Source organism: Hemiscyllium ocellatum, unplaced genomic scaffold (assembly GCF_020745735.1).
Source record: "Hemiscyllium ocellatum isolate sHemOce1 unplaced genomic scaffold, sHemOce1.pat.X.cur. scaffold_2748_pat_ctg1, whole genome shotgun sequence".
NCBI classification, from domain to species: domain Eukaryota; kingdom Metazoa; phylum Chordata; class Chondrichthyes; order Orectolobiformes; family Hemiscylliidae; genus Hemiscyllium; species Hemiscyllium ocellatum.
Window position 1 is genome coordinate 24478 of NW_026868188.1, and position 22709 is coordinate 47186.

The 22709-nt window shown below is 44.3% G+C and overlaps 1 non-coding gene across 1 annotated transcript; it reads right to left on the bottom strand.

Annotated features, from left to right (window-relative positions):
- Positions 1 to 5032: 5032 nt before the first annotated feature.
- trnag-ucc (transfer RNA glycine (anticodon UCC)) lies at positions 5033 to 5104 on the bottom strand. The gene has a single exon. It is a non-coding gene; the product is annotated as a tRNA-Gly (tRNA).
- Positions 5105 to 22709: the final 17605 nt, after the last annotated feature.

Consider the following 22709-nt stretch of genomic DNA (forward strand, 5'->3'; position numbering starts at 1 on the left):
ATGCAAAGGTTAGAACAAACAGCCCTACCACAAATTCAACCCAAACTCTGGGTCAGATATGTCGATGACACTTTCGTAATCATCAAAAACACGGAAATAGAAAAAACACACCAGATCATCAACGCCACATTCACAGGAATCTGATTCACGAGAGAAGTAGAAAAGGATAGCCAACTCCCATTCCTAGACGTGATAGTACAGAGAACACCGAACGGAGAATTCACCACAAGGGTACACAGGAAAACAACACACACAGACCAAGTCCTAAACTATGAAAGTAACCACCCCAACACACACAAACGAAGCTGCATCAGGACACTGTTCAAAAGAGCTACAACACACTGCAGTACACCAGAACTGCGAAAAGAGGAAGAGGAACACCTATACAAGGTATTCGCCAAAAACGGATACCCGCGCAACTTTATCAACAGATGCCTAAGCGATAGACCACGGAACGAGGACATGCCACAACCAAAAGGACTAGCCACACTACCATACATCAGGAGCGTTTCAGAACTGACAGCCAGACTACTGCGACCCCTAGGACTCATATTGGCACACAAACCAACAGCCACGCTCAGACAACAACTTACTAGAACAAAGGAGCCAATACCCAACATAAGCAAAACTAATGCCGTTTATAAAATACCATGCAAGGACTGCACAAAACACTATATAGGACAAACAGGAAGACAGCTAACAATCCGCATACATGAACACCAACTAGCCACGAAACGACACGACCAGCTATCCCTAGCAGCCACACATTCAGACAACAAGCAACATGAATTCGACTGGGAAAACACTACTATCATAGGGCAAGCCAGACAGAGAACAGCCAGGGAATTCCTAGAGGCATGGCATTCATCCACAAACTCCATCAACAGACACATCGACCTGAACCCAATATACCAATCACTACAGCAGACAGCTGAAACTGACACCCGGAAGTGGCAAGGACAGACCACTATAAATGCCGGAAGAAACATCAAAGAAGCACTTCGCAGGAGGCTCCAGAGCACTGATGATGTCTCCTAGCCAGGGGACGAAACGTTTGCAACAAAAACTTCCAGCTCGGCGAACAGAACCAATACATTGTCCCTTGGCTTCTGGTACGAGCTCATATGCGCTTAAGATAGCACATTTCATCTCCTAATACTCCCAGATACCTCCTCTGACAGTGATGCAAATATCTCACTAACTTTGAATCAAAGAAAGATACTCTCATAATCACTGGCTATAATTTTTGTTTAGCCACTGTCTTAAATGAAATGAAAAAGGCTTCTACATTCTGTTGGTCAAACTTTGGCAATGCTTGGACCTATTTGAACAGTTCCCTACCAGGCCTTTGACTACAATGGGATTGCTGTCCATCACTGTCCTCATCGCTACTCCTACTTTCATCTCCACCTCTGCCATTTTGAGATGAATTTGAGTATTCAGTTCCAACCACCTTTTCTCTTTCTTTTTGTTTTGCCTCTAAATTGGAGCAAGTGAATGGCCTGAGTGTGAGGACATGTATTGGCTGAAATTGAGTACAGTAACAGAATTGTTGAAACTTACATTTACTTTCATATAAACAAGAGGGAGGTTGGAACTGTGAGGGAGCCGTGGTTTAATAAGGAATTGGAATCCCTTGTGAAAGGGAAGAGGGCGGCCTATGTAAAGATGAGGCGTGAAGGTTCAGTTGGGGTGATTGAGAGTTATAAGGTAGCCAGGAAGGATCTAAAGAGAGAGCCAAGAGCAGCGAGAAGGGGACATGAAAACTCCTTAGTTGGTAGGATTAGGGAAAACCCAAAGGCTTTCTATCGGTATGTCAGGAATAAAAGGATGACTAGGGTAGGTATCGGTCCAGTCAAGGATAGTAGTGGGAAGTTGTGCGTGGAGGCGGAGGAGATTGGAGAGACACTAAATCAATACTTTTCGTCAGTATTCACTTAGGAACAGGACACTATTGCCGATGTGAATATTGAGTCACAAGTGATTAGAATGGATGGCCTTGAGGTATGTAGGGAAGAGGTCTGGGGAACACTGGAAAGGATGAAAATAGATAAGTCCCCTGGTCCTGATGGCATTTATCCTAGGATCCTCTGGGAAGCTAGGGAGGAGATAGCAGAACCATTGGCCTTGATTTTTATGTCGTCATTATCTACGGGAATAGTGCCAGAAGACTGGAGGATAGCGAATGTGGTTCCCTTGTACAAGAAGAGGAGTAAGGATAGCCAGAGTAACTATAGGCCAGTGAGTCTTACCTCTGTTGTGGTCAAAGTCTTAGAGAGAATTGTAAGGGATAGGATTTATGAACATCTGGATAGGAATAATGTGATCAAGGATAGTCAGCATGGTTTTGTGAAGGGCAGGTCGTGCCTCACAAACTTTATTGAGTTCTTTGAGAAGGTGGCTAAGGAGGTGGACGAGGGTAAAGCAGTAGATGTGGTGTATATGGATTTTAGCAAGGCGTTCGATAAGATACCCCATGGTAGACTAATGCAAAAACTACGGAGGTATGGCATTGAGGGTGCATTAGAGGTTTAGATTAGGAACTGGCTGGCTGGAAGGAGACAGAGGGTAGTAGTTGATGGAATAAGTTCACCTTGGAGTGCAGTTACTAGCGGTGTACCACAAGGATCTGTTTTGGGACCATTGCTGTTTGTCATCTTTATAAATGATCTAGAGGAGGGGCTTGAAAGCTGGGTGAGCAAGTTTGCGGATGACACGAAAGTCGGTGGAGTTGTGGACAGCGAAGAAGGATGTGCCAGGTTACAGCGGGATATAGATAAGTTGCAGAGCTGGGCAGAAAGGTGGCAAATGGAGTTCAATGTAGCTAAGTGTGAAGTCATTCACTTTGGTAGGAGTAACAAGAAGATGGATTACTGGGCTAATGGTAGGCTACTTGGCAGTGTGGATGAGCAGAGGGGTCTTGGTGTCCATGTACACAGATCTCTTAAAGTTGCCACCCAGTTAAATAGTGCTGTGAAGAAGGCATATGGTGTACTGGGCTTTATTGGTAGAGGAATTGAGTTCCGGAGTCCTGAGGTCATATTGCAGTTGTATAAGACTCTGGTGCGGCCTTATCTGGAGTATTATGCGCAGTTTTGGTCGCCATACTATAGGAAGAATGTGGAGGCATTGGAACGAGCGCAGAAGAGGTTTACCAGGATGTTGCCTGGCATGGTAGGAAGATCATATGAGGAAAGGCTGAGGCACTTGGGGCTGTTCTCGTTGGAGAAAAGAAGGTTTAGGGGAGATTTGTTGGAGGTGTACAAGATGATTAGGGATATAGATAGGGTTGACACTGAGAACCTTTTTCCGCTAATGGAGTCAGCTGTTACTATGGGACACAGCTTTAAATTAAGGGGAGGTAGGTATAGGACAGATGTTAGGGGTAAATTCTTTACTCGGCGGGTTGTGAGTTCATGGAATGCCCTGCCAGTAGCAGTGGTGGACGCTCCCTCTTTATGGTCATTTAAGCGGGCATTGGATGAGCATATGGAGGTTATTGGGCTAGTGTAGTTTAGGTCGGCTTTGGTCGGCGCAACATCGAGGGCCGAAGGGACTGTACTGCGCTGTATTTTTCTATGTTCTATGTTCTATGTTCTAAGATTTCGGGGACAGTTAAGATCTCTGCCGGTTCATGTTGACCAGTCTGTAGAGAGGATGATAGATGTGGAACCAGTGATCGTTCACTGAATCCCAACCTTCTCCAGATCGAATCCTTTTTCACAGCTTTTCTGTGCAGCTCACCAGCTGACGGAAATCTCCCCACAGTCTGCAGACAGCTTCCCCAAAACCAATGACTAATGTTTTATCATCTGCAAATTTGATATCCGACACCAATTTCACATCAGTGTTAGATACACCAGACAAACAGGTGACTAATACTGAAGCCTGGGGAAAAATCAAAGAATTGCGAAACTTCATCAAATGGGGACATACCAAACCCAAAATGGCAACACTGCTTTCTCCCCACTGAAGGTGCAACACTGCTCAGATTCTCCGGCAATTTCTGTTCAGTTTCTGAACCTTGAGGAACTCAACTATTTCAAAACACATGCAGTATTCTTCTTATCATCAGGTTGGTCTACATCACAAACACTTCCTTCTTCTTTATCCTTTAAAGCAAATCAGTCAAGTTCATCCGACACTACCTTCCCTTAACAATTCCATGATGACTATCTTGGATGATGACGTGGAGGAGCTGGTGTTGGACTGGAGAGGACAATGTTAAAAACCACATAACACCAGCTTATAGTCCAACAGCTTTATTTGGAAGCAATAGCTGCTCCTTCATCAGGTAACAATGTGTGATTTCTTTTCAGCTTCATCTTGGATTGAACTTTCACTCACCGTGTGGTTATTTCTATCATCTCTCAGAGTTTTACCGAGTCATTTGCTCATTAATGGAAATATAAAAGCAGCTGGTCACTACTACTCCTATTTCTGACCTGCACCGTCCAACACAAGGGCAACAATTATTGTCTGTTTTCTTATTCTCTCTGATCTGGGAACTTCATTGTTGCACAAGTTAGTGACCGCTACTGACCACAAGTGGGAATTGCAACCAACCCGCAGAAATACTCAAGAGTCTGTCAGGGTGAATGAAGTCAGCAAACAGATTCTGTCTGTGCACGACACAATCAGATTGGTGTACATTTCGATTCAAAAATAAAATAACCGACCTAATATAATAAGTAAAGCTGTGCCCATAAACAATGGACTGCCCAGACAGTTTTCACTTGATATTAGGCTGTATTTCACAAAAACACTGCGAGTAATGTTGAAAGGAGGGAAATCTAGAAATAAAATGAAAAACTCAGGATTTCTGTTAAGACGCCAGTTTCTTTGAAACGGGTATCGCCCTGACTCCTTAATCTTCTAGGGTCCCTCCTCAATTTCAAAGTGGTGGGAAACCGCACTGCAGAGGTTTGGCGCTGCTCGTGTGGCTGACTCAAGCTTCTGTGCAGATCTAAGTGTTTCATTCCCATTGCTGCAAGTGGTCTTTTTGGTGTTGAGCGGTTTAAAAGCCGCTGCATGCGATGGCTGGGAATCGAACCCACGTCAACTGCTTGGAAGGCAGCTATGCTCACCACTATACCACCATCGCAACTGGGGCATGTCCTCCACACATCAGCTAATGTGCAATTCGACCAATAGTTCTTCATTCGAAATTTCAGTCTTCTTGCAAATTTTACGCTGAAATATTGCAATTCACCACTAATAAAAGACTGACTTTTACTCGTTCCATACTTCTCATTATACCTTTTCATTCACACTTTCTCATGCACACAAACCAGCATTTATCATCATCTCAGATAAATCCACAGCTAAAATATCAACAAAATCTCACCGCAACCCGGGATCTGTCACACAATCAAAACTTGTCAACTTCTCACAAACGCTTTTGCCCCAAACATCCATTCTCCTGCTCCTCGGATGCTGTCTGACCTGCTCTGCTTTTCCACCACCACTCTCATCTCCACCAGTGGCAGTACCCACTTTCGCCTTTCTCTTCATACACTTTTCCCACCAACTTTGCTTTTTCTTTCTGATTTACCGCATCTGTACTACTTTCCGCTTTTAACATTTCTGAAGGGTTTTCCACAAACAAAAAGGCAAAAAGAAGGAACTGTTAGACTGAGTACATGCTGCAGTAATTCTGGAGAAGAGGAAACTCCTGGTAACAGTTCACGAAGCAGAAATCTCTCGAGAAATCTGTATTAATCCGCACTTCCATTCTCTTGATCGATTTGTAGTTTTCTCTGTTACATTGTAGAAGAGGGGGAGGGTGGAGTCGCAGCTGGGAGGGAGAGAAACCAGGCTGATTTTCAAAGTTTTAGAATCAGAGTGTCATACAGTATGGAAACAGATCCTTAGGTCCAGCCAGTTTATGCTGACCATGTCCCCAAACACAACCGTAACCACCTGCATGCAATTGAACATTTCCCATTTGCTAGCATTTGGTCATATCTCTCTAAACCTTTCCTATTCGTGAACTTATCCAAGCGTCTTTTCAACGTTGTAACTGTACCTGCGTCCACCACTTTCTCTGACAGTTCATTGCACGCACCAAGCACTCGATGTGTAAAAAAATTGTCCCTCATTTCCTTTTTAAATCCATAATCCCCCTGTCCACGCAACAGTAAATCAAAAATCCATCTCAATGCTTTTCACAATAAGTACCTCCCCCAGTCCCTCACTAATAAATCAATGGTCCATTTAAACAAACTGGGAATTGCATTCCACAGTCTGCAGACAGCTTCCCCAAAACCAATGACTAATGTTTTATCATCTGCAAATTTGATATCCGACACCAATTCCACATCAGTGATAGATACACCAGACAAACAGGTGACTAATACTGAAGCCTGAGGAAAAATCAAAGAATTGCGAAACTTCATCAAATGGGGACATACCAAACCCAAAATGGCAACACTGCTTTCTCCCCACTGAAGGTGCAACACTGCTCAGATTCTCCGGCAATTTCTATTCACTTTCTGAACCTTAAGGAACTGAACTATTTCAAAACACATGCAGTATTCTTCTTATCATCAGGTTGGTCTACATCACAAACACTTCCTTCTTCTTTATCCTTTAAAGCAAATCAGTCAAGTTCATCCGACACTACCTTCCCTTAACAATTCCATGATGACTATCTTGGATGATGACTTGGAGGAGCCGGTGTTGGACTGGAGTGGACAATGTTAAAAACCACATAACACCAGCGTATAGTCCAACAGCTTTATTTGGAAGCAATAGCTGCTCCTTCATCAGGTAACAATGTGTGATTTCTTTTCAGCTTCATCTTGGATTGAACTTTCACTCACCGTGTGGTTATTTCTATCATCTCTCAGAGTTTTACCGAGTCATTTGCTCATTAATGGAAATATAAAAGCAGCTGGTCTCCACTCCTCCTATTTCTGACCTGCACCGTCCAACACAAGGGCAACAATTATTGTCTGTTTTCTTATTCTCTCTGATCTGGGAACTTCATTGTTGCACAAGTTAGTGACCGCTACTGACCACAAGTGGGAATTGCAACCAACCCGCAGAAATACTCAAGAGTCTGTCAGGCTGAATGAAGTCAGCAAACAGATTCTGTCTGTGCACGACACAATCAGATTGGTGTACATTTCGATTCAAAAATAAAATAACCGACCTGATATAATAAGTAATGCTGTGCCCATAAACAATGGACTGCCCAGACTGTTTTCACTTGATATTAGGCTGTATTTCACAAAAACACTGCGAGTAATGTTGAAAGGAGGGAAATCTAGAAATAAAATGAAAAACTCAGGATTTCTGTCAAGACGCCAGTTTATTTGAAACGGGTATCGCCCTGACTCCTTAATCTTCTAGGGTCCCTCCTCAATTTCAAAGTGGTGGGAAACCGCACTGCAGAGGTTTGGCGCCGTTCGTGTGGCTGATTCAAGCTTCTGTGCATAATCGAAGTGTTTCATTCTCACTGCGGAAAGTGGTCTTTTTGGTGTTGAGCGGTTTAAAAGCCGCCGCATGCGATGGCCGGGAATCGAACCCGGGTCAACTGCTTGGAAGGCAGCTATGCTCACGACTACACCCTCTTTGCTACACCTGGCAAGTGTTGGAGAAATCCGCTGATGTGCAATTCAAGCAATAGTTGTTGATTCTAAATTTCGTTCTTCTTTTATTAGAAATGTTGCAGTGAAATATTCGAATTGAGAAGTCACAACAGAAAGAGTGTTACTGTGTGGATAGATCTCATTATGCCCCGCCTCACTTTTTAATACACACAAAGCAGTATTTCGGATTTCTCATGATCTGAAATCAATCAATAACAAAAGTACCAAGGAAATCTCAGGGCAACAGTGAAACCATCACACAATTCAAACTTGTGAAGTTCTCAGAAAGGGTCACCCGACCGAAATGTGAACTCGGATTTCTCTTCTTACAGCTTTCCCACCGACTTCGGTTTTGGTTTCTGATTTACAGCATCCGCAATTCTTTCGGGTTTTAAAACTTGGGAAGGCTTTTTGGAAACCAAAACGGCACCAAAAAACAGGAACTGTTGGACAGACTGAGCAGATGCTGCAGTAATTTTGTAGAGTAGGAAAAACCTCTCGAGAAATGTGCACTAATGCACAGTTGGAATCCGTTGATCGATTTGCAGATTCTTCTTTTGCTTTGTAGAAGAGGGGGAGGGTGGAGTCGCCGCGGGGAGGGAGAGAAACCAGGCTCATTTCCAATATTTTAGAATCAGAGTGTTATACAGCATGGAAACAGATCCTTGGGTCTCACCAGATCACACTGACCATGTTCCCAAACTCAACTTGAACCACCCGCGTGTGCTTGAACATTTCCCATTTGCCAGTATTTCGTCATATCCCTCTAGACCTTTCCAACTCATGATTCGAAGGTGCCGGTGTTGGACTGTGGTGGACAACGTTAAAAATCACACTACACCGGGGTATAGTCCAGCAGGTTTCTTTGGAAGTATAACCTTTCCAAACGCTGTCTCTTCATCAGGTGGTTGTGGAGATGAACTATTAGACACAGAATTTATAGCAACAGGATTGCAGGTATCATGGAATGTAATATTAAATATATTTAGATTAAGTCTCTCATCTTTTAGAATGACCATGTTAGTTTCAGTTCTTTCATATGTAAATCCCAGAACTTTTTTAGAAGTTATCTTCTCAAGATATCTTTAACAATAGGTGCCACCTCAGCTCAGATAATGCATTGAAGGTGTGAGGTTAAAGTTTGTCTGGGTCCCAGTGTACAGATTCTTGCATGGATTTATGCAGTTTTTGACCAAAATAAAATATAATTCTGTAAGTACAAATTCACCCCACAAACTTATAGGTGTGTGCGTGCTGGGGAGACCGAGTGTGTGTGTGCAGTGAGAGGTGTGAGTGTCTGTCAGAGAGTGTGTGTGGGTGTATGTGTCTGAGTGTGTGGTGTATCAGACTGTGAGAGGGCGCATGCGTGAGTGTGACTGTGGGGAATGTGTGTTTGAGCTTATGAGAGAGAGCTTGCATATGAGAGAGGGCCTGCATGAGTATGGAGTGTGTGTGTGTGTGTGTGTGTGTGTGTGTGTTTGTGTGTGTGTGTGTGAGAGAGAGAGAGAGAGTGTAAAGTGCAGTGGGGTCACCTGTAGTGTGACATGAACTCAAGGTTCCTGTTGAGGTCAGCCCCATGGCTACCGAACTTAACCATCAGCTTCTGCTTGGTCACTTTGCGTTGTTGCCTGCGCCAAAGTCCGCCTTGAAGGATGGTCACCCAAATGACCAAGGCTGAATGTCCCAGACTGCTGAAGAGTACTCCGAATGGGAAGGAATCAGTGTGGCCATTCCCAATGTTTTAAATGATCAATAACCATCAGAGCCCTCATCAGAACATAAGTGCGGAACATCTTGGTGCATGGAATCATCAACCTTTCCCTTTCAGATAGATCGATCCAGCTCATAACAACCAGCTGTTCGAAAACAAAACACATCTCCTGTAACAATGTTTACTACTATCAAATATCGCAATTCCATTTTCTGATTTTTCTCATTCTTTCTTGGGAATGTAAACACTTTGTTTTTCATTATGCAAATGTATTTCACTGTGAATTCCTTTATCAATTAGAGGATCATAATTCTGTTTTTCGATATTTCCAGTATTTTTGTTTACCAGTGGAAGCACATTGTTCCTTATTACGGAAATTGATGTCACTTTCAACTCCTTTGTCCAATCAGCATTTCATTGTTTAGGTGAACAAATCAACTTCTTATCACTGACTCTTCGCATCAGTGAAGTATTTTTTGTTGTTTGTGGGTTGTGGACAGACCATAACATATAGGAGCAGCTCACTGAGTCTGCTTTGCCATTCAATCATGGCTGATGTGAGACACAAAGCTCACTCACTGCAATAATTTCAGTCCGAGACAAGATCTGAATCAGTAGTGCCCTTTATTTCACACTTGCAAGTGGGTGTGATGTCCACAAGGCAGGGACAAAACACACTGAATTCAACAAATACTCGATATTTATATAATTTGGTTCCTACATATTTTTTCTTATTTCATTGCTTCCCCCCTGTTTACATCCTCCACTCCCTAAGACCGGTACCCATTACTCCTGTTTATCTCGTGTCTTATCCGGTCTTGTCTGTGAAAAAAACATGCTCATTCCTGTTCTCAAGGCCATTTGACCTCTTCCTGCTGTGGGCACATCCTGGCCTTACCATTAATTACTCCCTCCATCTGTGCCGCCCCTCTCAGCATCTTATCATTAAGACTCGTTTAATTGGGGTTTGTTCCTGTGTTTCTGTAAAAGTGGGAAACAGATGTTTATACCTATTGTTTATACAGGCATATTGAGTTTAACTGTCTGTCTTCACAGCATCTTATCACGAAGCCCCTTTAATTGGGGTTACCATTGTTGTGTAGTCCCTTTTCTTTCTTGCATACATTTTTAGCTAACACAAAAAAAACAATTATGCATTTCCTCCACATAACTCCCATTCTTGTTGACTCAGCTCCTGGCTAAAACAATTACACACTGATGTGCGTTCAGTTATTTTTTATATAATGTATTAGAATTGCAGAAGCAACATTAATTTACCATATCCCACAGCTGATATGGTTTTTAACCCCATTCTCCTGCCTTCTCTCCATAATCCTCAATCCCCTTACCAATCAAGGTCTTACCTATCTGAGTATTACATACCCTTAATGATTTGGCCTCCATAGCCCTCTGCAGCAGTGAATTCCTCAGATTTACCACCCTCTGGTTGAAGAAATTCCTCATTGTTTCATTTCTAAAGAGTCGTTCCCTTCACTCTGAGGCTGGGCCCCCCAGGTCCTAGTCAACAGTGGAAAGGTCTGCTTCACATCCACTCTGTCTAGGCCTCTCAGTATTCAGTAAGTTTCAATGAAATCTTCTCTCATCCTTCTAACCTCCAATCAGTATAGATTCAAAGTTCTCAATCACTTATTTTTATTTCACCTGCAAACTAGCAACAGTGCCCTCAATCCCTTCATCCAGATCATTAATGTATAACATGAACAGTTGTTGTCCCTAAACTGACACATGCGAAATTCAACTAGTAACCAACTGCCACCTGAAAAAGACCCCTATCCTACTCTCTGCTTTCTGCCTCAATGTTGCTGGCAGTATCAGCACTTTTTGCCCATTGTTAATTCTTTTTCAGAATGTGATGCTGAGTCACTAGCTGAGGTGCTGTAGTCCACCTTGTAAAATGTCTTGTCTGTGGCATTGTTTTGGTAATTCGGCTCTGCATCTTTTCTAGTTCCTGAAGTGTGAGACCTACAATTAGATGCAGTGTGTTTGTCAGGTCTAAACCAATAATTTGAAAAGATTAACTGTACTGTCCTCATTAAAGAATTGTCTCAACATATCCTGTTTTCTTTTAAAATCTGTGAATGCAATTCTTCAAGACTCTCTGTTCCTGAACCAGTGCTCAAATTGTATCACAAACTGGCATTTTAAATGTGAAGGGTTCAGCTGCAAATCTGGAATCTATCATTAAATAAGCGTTGGTTAAAGCATATTTCGATGTGATAATGAGGTGGCATTTTAGACCATCCAGGTTCGTTGTGAAGTTTCTTTGTCGATCTCCTGTGTGATGCATTCCCACCTGTGCCTTGAACAGAGTCTGCGAATTCTGACTATTCCTCAATGGATATCAAAGTGTTCTCATACAGGATGATAGAATCATGCTGTACTGAAGAGGCCCTTTGGCCCATCAAGTCTGTACTTTCCAAATATACAGTATTACTTACACCAATCCTACATTACAGCACTAGGCCCACAGCTTTGAATATTATGATGTCTGAATGCTCATCAAAGTGCTTTAAAAAACATTTTGAGGTTTTCCATCTCAAAGACTCTCCCCTGACAGTGAGTTCTAGAGCCCCAACCTCCTTTGGTTGAACATGTTTTCGGCAAATCCCCTCTTAAACCTCCTACCTTTCACTTTAAAGTTACATCTCCTTGTTATCGACCCTTCATCAGAAGTGAACAGCTGCTATCTATGCCCTTCAAAATATTTTATACCTCTTTGAATACGCCCCTCTCTGCTCCGAAGAAAACAAGCTGAGCTTATCCAATCTCTCTTCATTGCTGAAATACTCCATCCCAGAACCATCCTGGCGAATCTCCTCTGCAGCCCCTCCAGTGCAATCACATCCTCCTTATAATGTCAGTGATGATATAGAAGCAGCATAGAAGATGAAAGCCTGACTAACAGGAAGCAGAGACTCAGAATAAACAGTTCCATTTCAAACTGGTAACTAGTGAAATGCCACAGGGATCAATGCTGTGATCTCAAATATTTACAAATTGCATTAAACTACTGGATTAGGTTGAGCAAATGGGAAGAAAAAATATAATGTGGCCACAGCATAGTGGTATCTTATTGACAGGAATAATAGAAAGCAGAACATTGTGTGGAAGGAGACAGACTGCAGAATTTAGCAGGAGAGGGATCTGGCTGTTGTTGTACATGAATCACAGAAAAAGTAGCATACATGTGCATTAAGTAACTAAGTACTCAAATGTAATATTGACCTTTAATGTTAGGGGGTGAAGCTCTCCCACCGGCTGTGGTCCGTTCAGTCCATGTTCTATCTTGGTAACTCAACGTGGAGATTCTGTGCCCTCCCCTTCACTGTTTGATCATGCTGCATTGCCCTTTGAGAAGGGCACTGCTTGTGACTGGCCACTCAGGTGTTTCCTTTCTTCCTGGTGGTGGAATTTAAATAAAGTACAGACTAGTTGTTTTCACTGTGACCAACACCTGCACACACACGACATGGGTGCTGGGGAAAAATAAGCACAATCGCTGTCAGGTGATAGTGTTGGGGAAAAAAACAGGATTGTCAGAGGTTGTGTTCACTCTGACAGTGGCAAAAAAAGGGGGTGATATATAAATGCAGGGTGGTCTTAAGACGGGAACCATCAAAACCATTTGAGAAACATTTAGAGATTAAATATAGAAAGCTATGGGTCAAGTACTGGAAAATGGGATTAGGAATAGACGGATATTAGGTAACTGGCACAAATGTGATTGGGCAATGGTCACTTTTCTGTGCTGTAAAAAGAAATTCCATGACTCCATCTCCCACTTTCTAACTACGAAGTCAATCTCTTTGTCCTCTCTCTCTCTCTCTCTCTCTCTCTCTCTCTCTCTCTAGGTTCCACCTCCATTCTCTGGATTACACTGAATTCTCAACTAAAGGAACTGTGGACCTTGAAATTCAGAAGAAAAGTAAGAAAATGCTGGAAAGTATCATCATGCCCATGCAGTGATCCTTCTTCTGAACTTTTTGCATGAACACACCCACTTCCCTTATTCCAACCTCAAACCAATCCCTGCCCCATTCCCACTCATCCCACACGGACTCCGGACCACCTTTAAACCAGCAGTGTTCAGACCCGAACAGGACAAACAATACAGACTACAGATTCAAAAACACCAGCAACAGCTCTCCTTCAAGATCCTCCGCTCCACGCTCGCAGCAATGCGCCGGCACCTAACCTCTCTACAGTCAACCCTGCCTCAGCTGAGGGCCACACTCTCTCAGAATTGCAAAGGACCCACTCTGTACTACATCCTCAGGAGAATTCATATTCTCAACAAACAGTATTTCAATTCCATCTCAAACATCAAAAACTGTAAGTACAACAAACTTATATCTACCCACCTCCATAACCAGTGCTCCTCAAACATTCCAGCAGATTCCCCTGGCCTCAGAAATGACTCAGACGCCATTAACCATGCAGCTGATGCAGCTACCACCCGCACGCTGATTGATGATGTCACTTCCGCCCTCATCATGGCCACTCCCACAATCACTTCCGCCCCTCACAATTCCTCATGCATCTCACGTGACACCACTTCTGCCCCCACCAGCGCCACTCACCTGCATTCTGCTGACACGCCCCCCACGGATCCCACTGTCACTATCCCCACCCGCCAGAACCCTGAGGGGAACACTACCCCTGCTCATGACTCCACCCCCATTCCCCCACCATCACACCCACTCCAGTTACAGGTTCCGCCCCCACTCCCAGCTCCACACCCACACCAGATCCCGGCTCCCAGCCCTGCTGAGTTTTCACTATCCCCACAAACCTCCCCCTCACTGAGGATGAACGATCAGTCCTCAGCAAAGGACTCCCCTCCGTCCACGCATCAATGAATTTAATCCACGCCATGACGTCGAAAATTCTTCTGTCGCCTCTGCCTCCGAGCTTACTTTCACAAACAGGATTCCCGACCACCTTTCGAGGACCCCTTCGCCCACCTCCAACATACTGCATCCACCTGGACACCCCGCGCTGGCCTATTCCCTGTCCTCGACCTCCTCATTTCCAACTGCCGCCCGGACATTAACCGCCTCAACCTGTCTACCCCCCTCCCCTACTCCAACCTCTCACCCTCACAACGCGCAGCCCTCCAATCCCTCTGCTCCAATCCCAACCTCACTATCAAGCCAGTGGATAAAGGGGGCGCAGTGGTAGTCTGGGACACTGACCTCTACACCGCTGAAGCCAAACGCCAACTCGAGGACACCTCTTCCTACTGCCCCCTCGACAATGACCCAACCCCCCCATCACCAAACCATCATCTCCCAGACCATACAGCACCTCATCAACTCAGGAGGTCTGCCACCCACAGCTTCCAACCTCATAGTCCAGGAACCCCGCACTGCCCGGTTCTAACTCCTTCACAAGATCCACAAGCCTGACCACCCTGGCCGACCCATTGTCTCAGCATGCTCCTGCTCCACTGAACTCATCTCTACCTACCTCGACACTGTCCTATATTCCCTAGTCCAGGAACTCCCACATACATTCGAGACACCAACCATGCCCTCCACCTCCTCTAAGACTTCCGTTTCCCCGGCCCCCAATGCCTCATCTTCACCATGGATATCCAATCCCTCTACACCTCCATCCGCCATGACCAGGGCCTCCAAGCCCTCCGAATTTTCCTCTCCAGATGTCCCCAACAGTACCCTTCCACCACTCTCATTCATTTGGCCGAACTGCTCCTCACCCTTAACAATTTCTCCTTCGAATCCTCCCACTTCCTCCAGACCAAAGGGGTAGCCCTGGGCACACGTATGGGCCCCAGTTATGCCTGTCTCTTTGTTGGCTACATAGAACAGTTGATCTTCCGTAATTACACCAGCACCACTCCCCACCTCGTCCTCCGCTACATTGATGACTGCATTGGCGCCACTTCGTGCTCCCGCAACGAGGTTGAGCAATTCATCAACTTCACCAACACATTCCACCCTGACCTTAAATTTACCTGGACCATCTCCGACACCTCCCTCCCCTTCATGGACCTCTCCATCTGCATTAATGACGACCGACTTGACACTGACATTTTTTACAAACCCACCGACTGGAATGTGTTGGTTTTTCACCAACCGTAACAAGGACAGAACGCCCCGGTGCTCACCTTCCACCCTACAAACCTTCGCATAAACCAAATAATCTGCCGACATTTCTGCCACCTCCAAACAGACCCCACCACCAGGGATATATTTCCCTTCCCACCCCTTTCCGCCTTCCGCAAAGACCGGTCCCTTCGTGACTACCTGGTAAGATCCACGCCTCCCTACAACCCACCCTCCCCTCCTGGCACTTGCCCCTGTCACTGCAGGAACTGTAAAGCCTGTGCCCACACCCTCTACCTCACCTCTATCCAAGGCTCTAAAGGAGCCTTCCACATCCATCAAAGTTCTACCTGCACATCCACTGATATCATTTATTGTATCCGTTGTTCCCGATGCGGTCTCCGATACATTGGGGAGACTGGGCGTCTCCTACCAGAGCGCTTTAGGGAACATCTCCGGGACACCCGCATCAATCAACCACACCGGCCCGTGGCCCAACATTTCAACTCCCCCTCCCACTCTGCCGAGGACATGGAAGTCCTGGGCCTCCTTCACTGCCGCTCCCTCTCCACCAGATGCCTGGAGGAAGAATGCGTCATCTTCCGCCTCGAAACACTTCAAACTCAGGCATCAATGTGGACTTCAACAGTTTCCTCATTTCCCCTTCCCCCACCTCACCCTAGTTCGAAACTTCCAGCTCAGCACTGTCCCCATGATTGTCCAGGCTTGTCCTACCTGCCTATCTCCTTTTCCACCTATCCACTCTACCGTCTCCTCCCTGACCTATCACCTTCATTCCCCCCCCACCCAAAACCCCCCCCCGCCATCCATTGTACTCTATGCTACTTTCTCCTCACCCGCACCCGCCTCTGGCTTATCTCTCCACGCTTCAGGCTCTCTGCCTTTATTCCTGATGAAGGACTTTTGCCTGAAACGTCGATTTCGCTGCACTTTAGATACTGCCTGAACTGCTGTGCTCTTCCAGCACCACTAATCCATTCCAACAAAGCTGACCAATCGGATCATAAGAACTCCAGTAGACTCGTCCTCTCCAGCCTCCCATTGGCTAGAACCGGAAAAATGACAGCCTCGCGATCGAATCGGACAGACCAGTATCTAAGCCCCGCCCCATAACAATGTAGCCGTTTCATGCACCCGGAAGCTGGTGTTGGCTGCAGTCGGAGGGAAGTTGCTGGTTGGTTTGTGAAGACGGTGAGAAATGGGATTGGTGTTCTTTCTGCTAGTGGAAGATTATAGTGAGGATATGTAGTCATACTGTAGTGTTACTACAAGCACAGATTGTTCCGGGAAGTCCAACTGCAGTTTCCACATGGGGGGAAAAATATAGAAACTCCCGTCTTGAGGAGCATGGAGCTCCTATCACTGAGCAGGCAGTGTGTGACCCAGGGAGAATGGAGACAGAGAGATCAGAGAGTGTGGAGCTCCCAGCAAAGGGACAATTAAGCAGCTACTTTTAAATTGTAACCTTCCTATTTTGTTCTATAAATCTACAATAGTAAGTGGAGTGGGTTCATCTTGATTCCATGTTTTTATTGAGATCTGTAATGAGCTGCCAGAGGAAGTGGTGGAGGCTGGTACAATGAAAAACATTTAAAAGTAATCTGGATGGGTATATGAATAGAAAGGATTTAGAGGGATATAGGTCAAATGGCTGGCAAATGGGACCAGATTAATCTGGTCAGCATGGACGAGTTTGATAGAAAGGGTCTGTTTCGGTGGCTATAAATCTCTATGACTCTACGACCTGGCGAAGGTGTGAGATCAGACGTTATGTGACCCTGTGCGGTGGGTGGGCAGTTGGAGCCAGTGAGACCAGACGCACTTAGATGGCAGCAGGGGGAGGTGGGGGGTTGGAGCCAGTGAGATTAGATACTGTGTGACCTGGGAAGCCAATCTCCATCAGATGCCTCATGTGCAGTTTAATGTCTGTCATTTCTTTGCAGCTGCTAAAGTTGTGCTGATGCAGTATACTGGCATTGCCTCACACTATATAAAAAAAAAGGAGAGGACTTACACGGCAAATGGTAGGGCCCTGGGGATTGCTGACAAGCAGAGACCTTGACGTGCACGTACTATACAAAATGCTGGTGCGGCCGTACTTGGAATATTGTGTACAGTTCTGGTCGCCCTATTACAGGAAGGATGTGGAAGCATTGGAAAAGGTGCAGAGGAGATTTACCAGGATGTTGCCTGGTTTGGAGGGATGCTCTTATGAGTAAAGGCTGAGAGACTTGGGTCAGTTCTCATTGGAAAGAAGAAAGCTAAGAGAGGATTTGGTAGAGGCATACAAGATGATCAGAAGATTTGATGGGTTAGATAGTGAAAGTCGTTTTCCTAGGATGATGACACCAGTTTGTACGAGGGGGCATAGCTACAAATTGAGGGACTTAAGACTGATGTCAGAGACAGGTTCTTTACTCAGAGAGTGATAAGGGTGTGGAATGCCCTGCCTGCCAATGGCTTTTGCCCGAAATGTCGCTTTTACTACTCCACGGATGCCGCCTGAAGTGCTGTGCTTTTCCAGTCCCACTAATCCAGAATGTAGTTAGCTCAGCCACATTAGAGTGATTTAAACAATCCTTGGATAAGCGCATGGATAATGATGGAGTTGAAAATCACACAACACCAGGTCATAGTCCAACAGGTGTAACTGGAAGCACATTAGCTTTCCAATTAAACCTGTTGGATTATGACCTGGTGTTGTGTGATTTTTAACTTTGGACACTCCAGTCCAACACCAGCATCTCCAAATAATGGATAATGATGGGATAGTGTAGGAGGATGGGTTTTAACTTAGTTCACAGATCAGCACAACATCGAGGGCTGAAGGGCCTGTTCTGCGTTGTATTGTTCTATGTTCTAAGTTCGTTGAAAATGGAAGACAGAGTGCTGAAGGAAGTGTTTGGAACACTTGCCTTTATTGGTCAGGAGCAAAGCCATGTGTGGACTACTGCCTATAATTTAGGTCGCCCTGCTAGAGGAAGTATGTTATTAACTTGGAAGAGTGCAAAAAAGACTTACTGGGATGTTACAAAGATGAGAATATTTGAGTTATAATAAAGGCTGGATATGCTGTGATTTCTTTTCCTGGGGTGCAAGGGGTGACCTTATAGAGGTTTATCAAATCATGAAGGGGATGGCTAAGGTTAATAGCAAAGGTCTTTACCCCAGGTTGGGGGTTTCCAAACCTAGTGGGCATAGGTTTAAAAGGGACCTGAGAGGCAACTTTTTCACACAGGATACTGTATGTAGAGGTGGGTACAATTATAACATTTAAAAGACATTTGGACAAGGACATGTTTGGGAAAGGTTTACAAAGATATGGACCAAATGCTGGCAAATTGTAAATGTACAGTTCCCAAGCTAACAGCAGTTGTATTGACACAGAGGAAGGTTTAATGGGCAATTTAATGTATTCAAAAACACTCCAATTTTTTTGTTCCAGGGTATTATTATTTGGGAAGGTGTAACACCACCATGGCTAAAGGTTTGAACAGGAGAGAAAATTTGGTATCTTCAAGAGTGGAAATGGATACAGGTACTTGCATAGAATTTTTGTCCTGGAAAAAAGCTTCTGATCTCAAACAAGAACTTTACATCGGAAATGGGAACAGGCTAAGGGCTGAGCAGAATGAGGAGAAAGTGATCACGTAGAATAGGCTTGTCCATTTGGGGACCCAGCAGCCAAAATGAGGCTTAGCAGGGTGTTTTATTCATGTTTTATCAACCTGCTTGAAACTCCTACAACACACCTTCTGGGGTGACATTCAAACATGGGCCTTGTGACCCAGAAGCAGAGACACTGCCCCCTGTGCCACTAGAGCCCAGGACTAAATTATTTTGACTGCCTCCTGTTTCATTACATGCTGTGCTACTTTCAAATAATGTCTAACCAACTCACCCATGCTATTTAATCGCTCCCTAAAATTTTACACATAATCCAAATATCTGGTCTCTGAACTCAGACTCACCAATTTCTCCTTAATTAATTATCAACTCATGCCCGAAAAGTAATTCAAATAGACTGAATTTACTTGATTCATTAGGTGCATACTTAATTACACAGAGTACAAATGGAATTCCTTTATCCCAATCCTCTGGAGGACCTTGACTAAAACCCCTGAACATGGTCTTTAAATTTTGATGCCACCATTCAATGCTTCCTGCAATTCTGGATGGTATGCAGTGGATTTGAATTGTTTTAGAACTACTATTGTTGAATATTTCCTTGAATATCTTTGATGTAAAATTTTACTCTTAATCTGATTGTATCTCTGTGGGTAGTCTGTATTTGATTAAAAAAAATTGAGTAGCCCTTCTACAACCTTTTTAGCCATGATACTGTGGCCTCTGGAATTTTAGTAGATATGTCAATTATGGTTAACAAGTATTGATTTCCACTTTTTGTTTAAGGTAGGGGTCCTACACAATCAATTAAAACTCTTGTAAAAGGCTCTTCAAATGCTGCAATGGGTGTTAAAAGTGTTGATTTTATCACTGCCTGAGATTACCCAATTGCCTGAAATGTATGATGTGTCTGGCAAATGCAAGCACATCCTTGTGCAGTCCAGACCAAAATAAAAGTTTGCATTTTGAACTGAGTTTTTCTTACTCCCAAATGACCTCCTGCTGGTAATTCATTGCTACCAGCAACATTTCCTTTCCATACGATCTGATGAACTTCTGCCCATTTTTCATCTGCTCTCACTCTCTTCAAAATGACATCTTGGTGAGGAAATGAACAAGGAGCAGGAGAATCGACGTTTCAGGCATGAGCCCTGCTTCAGGAATAAAGTGGTTGGTTCGGGCTCACGCCCGAAATGTCGATTCTCCTGCTCCTTGGATGCTGCCTGACCTGCTGTGCTTTTCCAGCACCACATTTTCAGCTCTGATCTCCAGCAGCTGCAGTCCTCACTTTCTCCTCTGAGGAAATGAACAGTCTGGGATACACTCAGATTCTTCTTCTATATTGATTTTGGATACAGCTGCTTTAGTTTTTCATCTTTCCACTGGAACTCAGCTAATTTTTCTGACCTAAAAATATCCAATTCATTCGCCACCTGTTCTTGTTTTTCCCCTGCCATCCCCCCACCCCACCCCACCCCCAACTATTTGATCAAACATAGTTTCTGATAATTGAACTTATCTCTTTTCTTTGATTTCTCCTCCTGTGGCTTTGTGACCTTTTCCCAGAGAAACAAAAACCTGGACATACTTCCTGTAAAACCTAGTTGCCTGATTTTCCAATAGCTTTTCAACCACAGTAGGCATCACTCTCCCAGCCTGCCCCTTGATGCACCTATGTCATCACCAAAGATAAATTGTATTTCTGGAACTGAGAATCTCTCTATTACCCCTACCACTTCGACACCATTTTTCACCAGATCCTGCACCCCCACTTTATATCATGGAACACTGCTCTTCTCACCATGAATTCCACATACTGCCACCTTCTCGAGCAATACTCTTTCTGAAGTATATATCACATCTCTCATCAAAGATCAACTTGCTCCTGTATCTCTTAAAATCTTAATTTCTTTACATACTCCTCTGGCACATTGGAGTAAACTTTATCCATGCCAGTAAATTCTTTAGAGATCTGGCACATTCTTCTCAACCAACCCCTGACCAGGCTGTACATTCTTTTGCAGCATTTTAGCTTCCACTGTGCTTTCCTTTACCACTTCAACAAAACTCGCTGGCTTATTCTGTTTCCTCTCTGCATTCTCAGTGCTTTTTCTAAACTATCAACACTACAACTTCAATGAAAACACCTGAGATTTTTTACTTCAGTTTCCCCTCATGGTACGTTTTCACCCTGTGATAAAGTATCTTCAACGTGATCCCCCTTTACCTCACTACCTGAAAACTTCTCTTTTCCCCAATTTCTATCCCTCAAAGATTGAAATTGATATTAGAAACCAACTTTGATTTATGAACTAACTCATAGGCATTTCTGTTCCTAATCTTGAAGTCTGAATTCTTTGCTCTTCCACATTTGAACTCCTCCAAACTAATCATCAAAGAGCATCATACCTTGATCTATTTCAATGCCTTTATCGATCTATCGAAATTACTTTGCTTCACATTTTCAAACCCAATGTGTGTTTGACCAGGGTCCGTCCTTAGCACTGAAACATTGTCCCTTGGCAAAGTTTGTGCGAAGATTTGTAGCTCGGGTGCTTGTTGCAGTGGTTCTGTTTGCCGATCTGGAAGTTTATGTTGCAAACGTTTCGTCCCCTGGCTAGGAGACATCATCAGTGCTCTGGAGCCTCCTGCGAAGCGCTTCTTTGATGTTTCTTCCGGCATTTATCGTGGTCTGTCCTTGCCGCTTCCGGGTGTCAGTTTCAGCTGTCCGCTGTAGTGATTGGTATATTGGGTCCAGGTCGATGTGTCTGTTGATGGAGTTTGTGGATGAATGCCATGCCTCTAGGAATTCCCTGGCTGTTCTCTGTCTGGCTTGCCCTATGACAGTAGTGTTTTCCCAGTCGAATTCATGTTGCTTGTTGTCTGAGTGTGTGGCTGCTAGGGATAGCTGGTCGTGTCGTTTCATGGCTAGTTGGTGTTCATGTATGCGGATTGTTAGCTGTCTTCCTGTTTGTCCTATATAGTGTTTTGTGCAGTCCTTGCATGGACTTTTGGCGCGCAATTTCTTGTTTGTATTTGTGCAGGGAAACAGCCAAGCAGAACGGACTCAGGATGATCCAGGTAATGATCACAGACGCTCACAACCGACTGCACAAATACAAACAAGAAATTGCGCGCCAAAAGTCGTTAATTTCAAAGACCGCTAATCATGAATGGAACCGGGCCATAGAACATGCTGTCACTATAGGACAGAACAGGACAACACATCGCAAAAAAACGGCATTAAAAGAAAAACTGGCCAAACTAACACACAAAAAAGAGGACACTACAACACACACCTAGGTTAAAAACTTCGCCCACAAACAGCTCACAGACATGGAAAGAACTATACTGACCAAGGGACTCAACTACAACCACAGGGACGCCAAGACAGCAGACTTCCTAGCAGCACTAGAATGCACACTCAGGAACAATGGACTGACTGAAGAGACACAACAAACAGTGAGACAAACGGTCGTACCTATGATGATAAGAAAAAGACAAACACATAACCTCAACACCAAGGAGAGGGAAGCACTGAAAGCACTAAGAAATGATAAGAACATAATCATACTACCAGCAGATAAAGGCAGAATGACTGTCATCCTTGATAAATCAGACTACATCAAAAAAGCACAACACCGACTAGCAGACACCAACACCTAC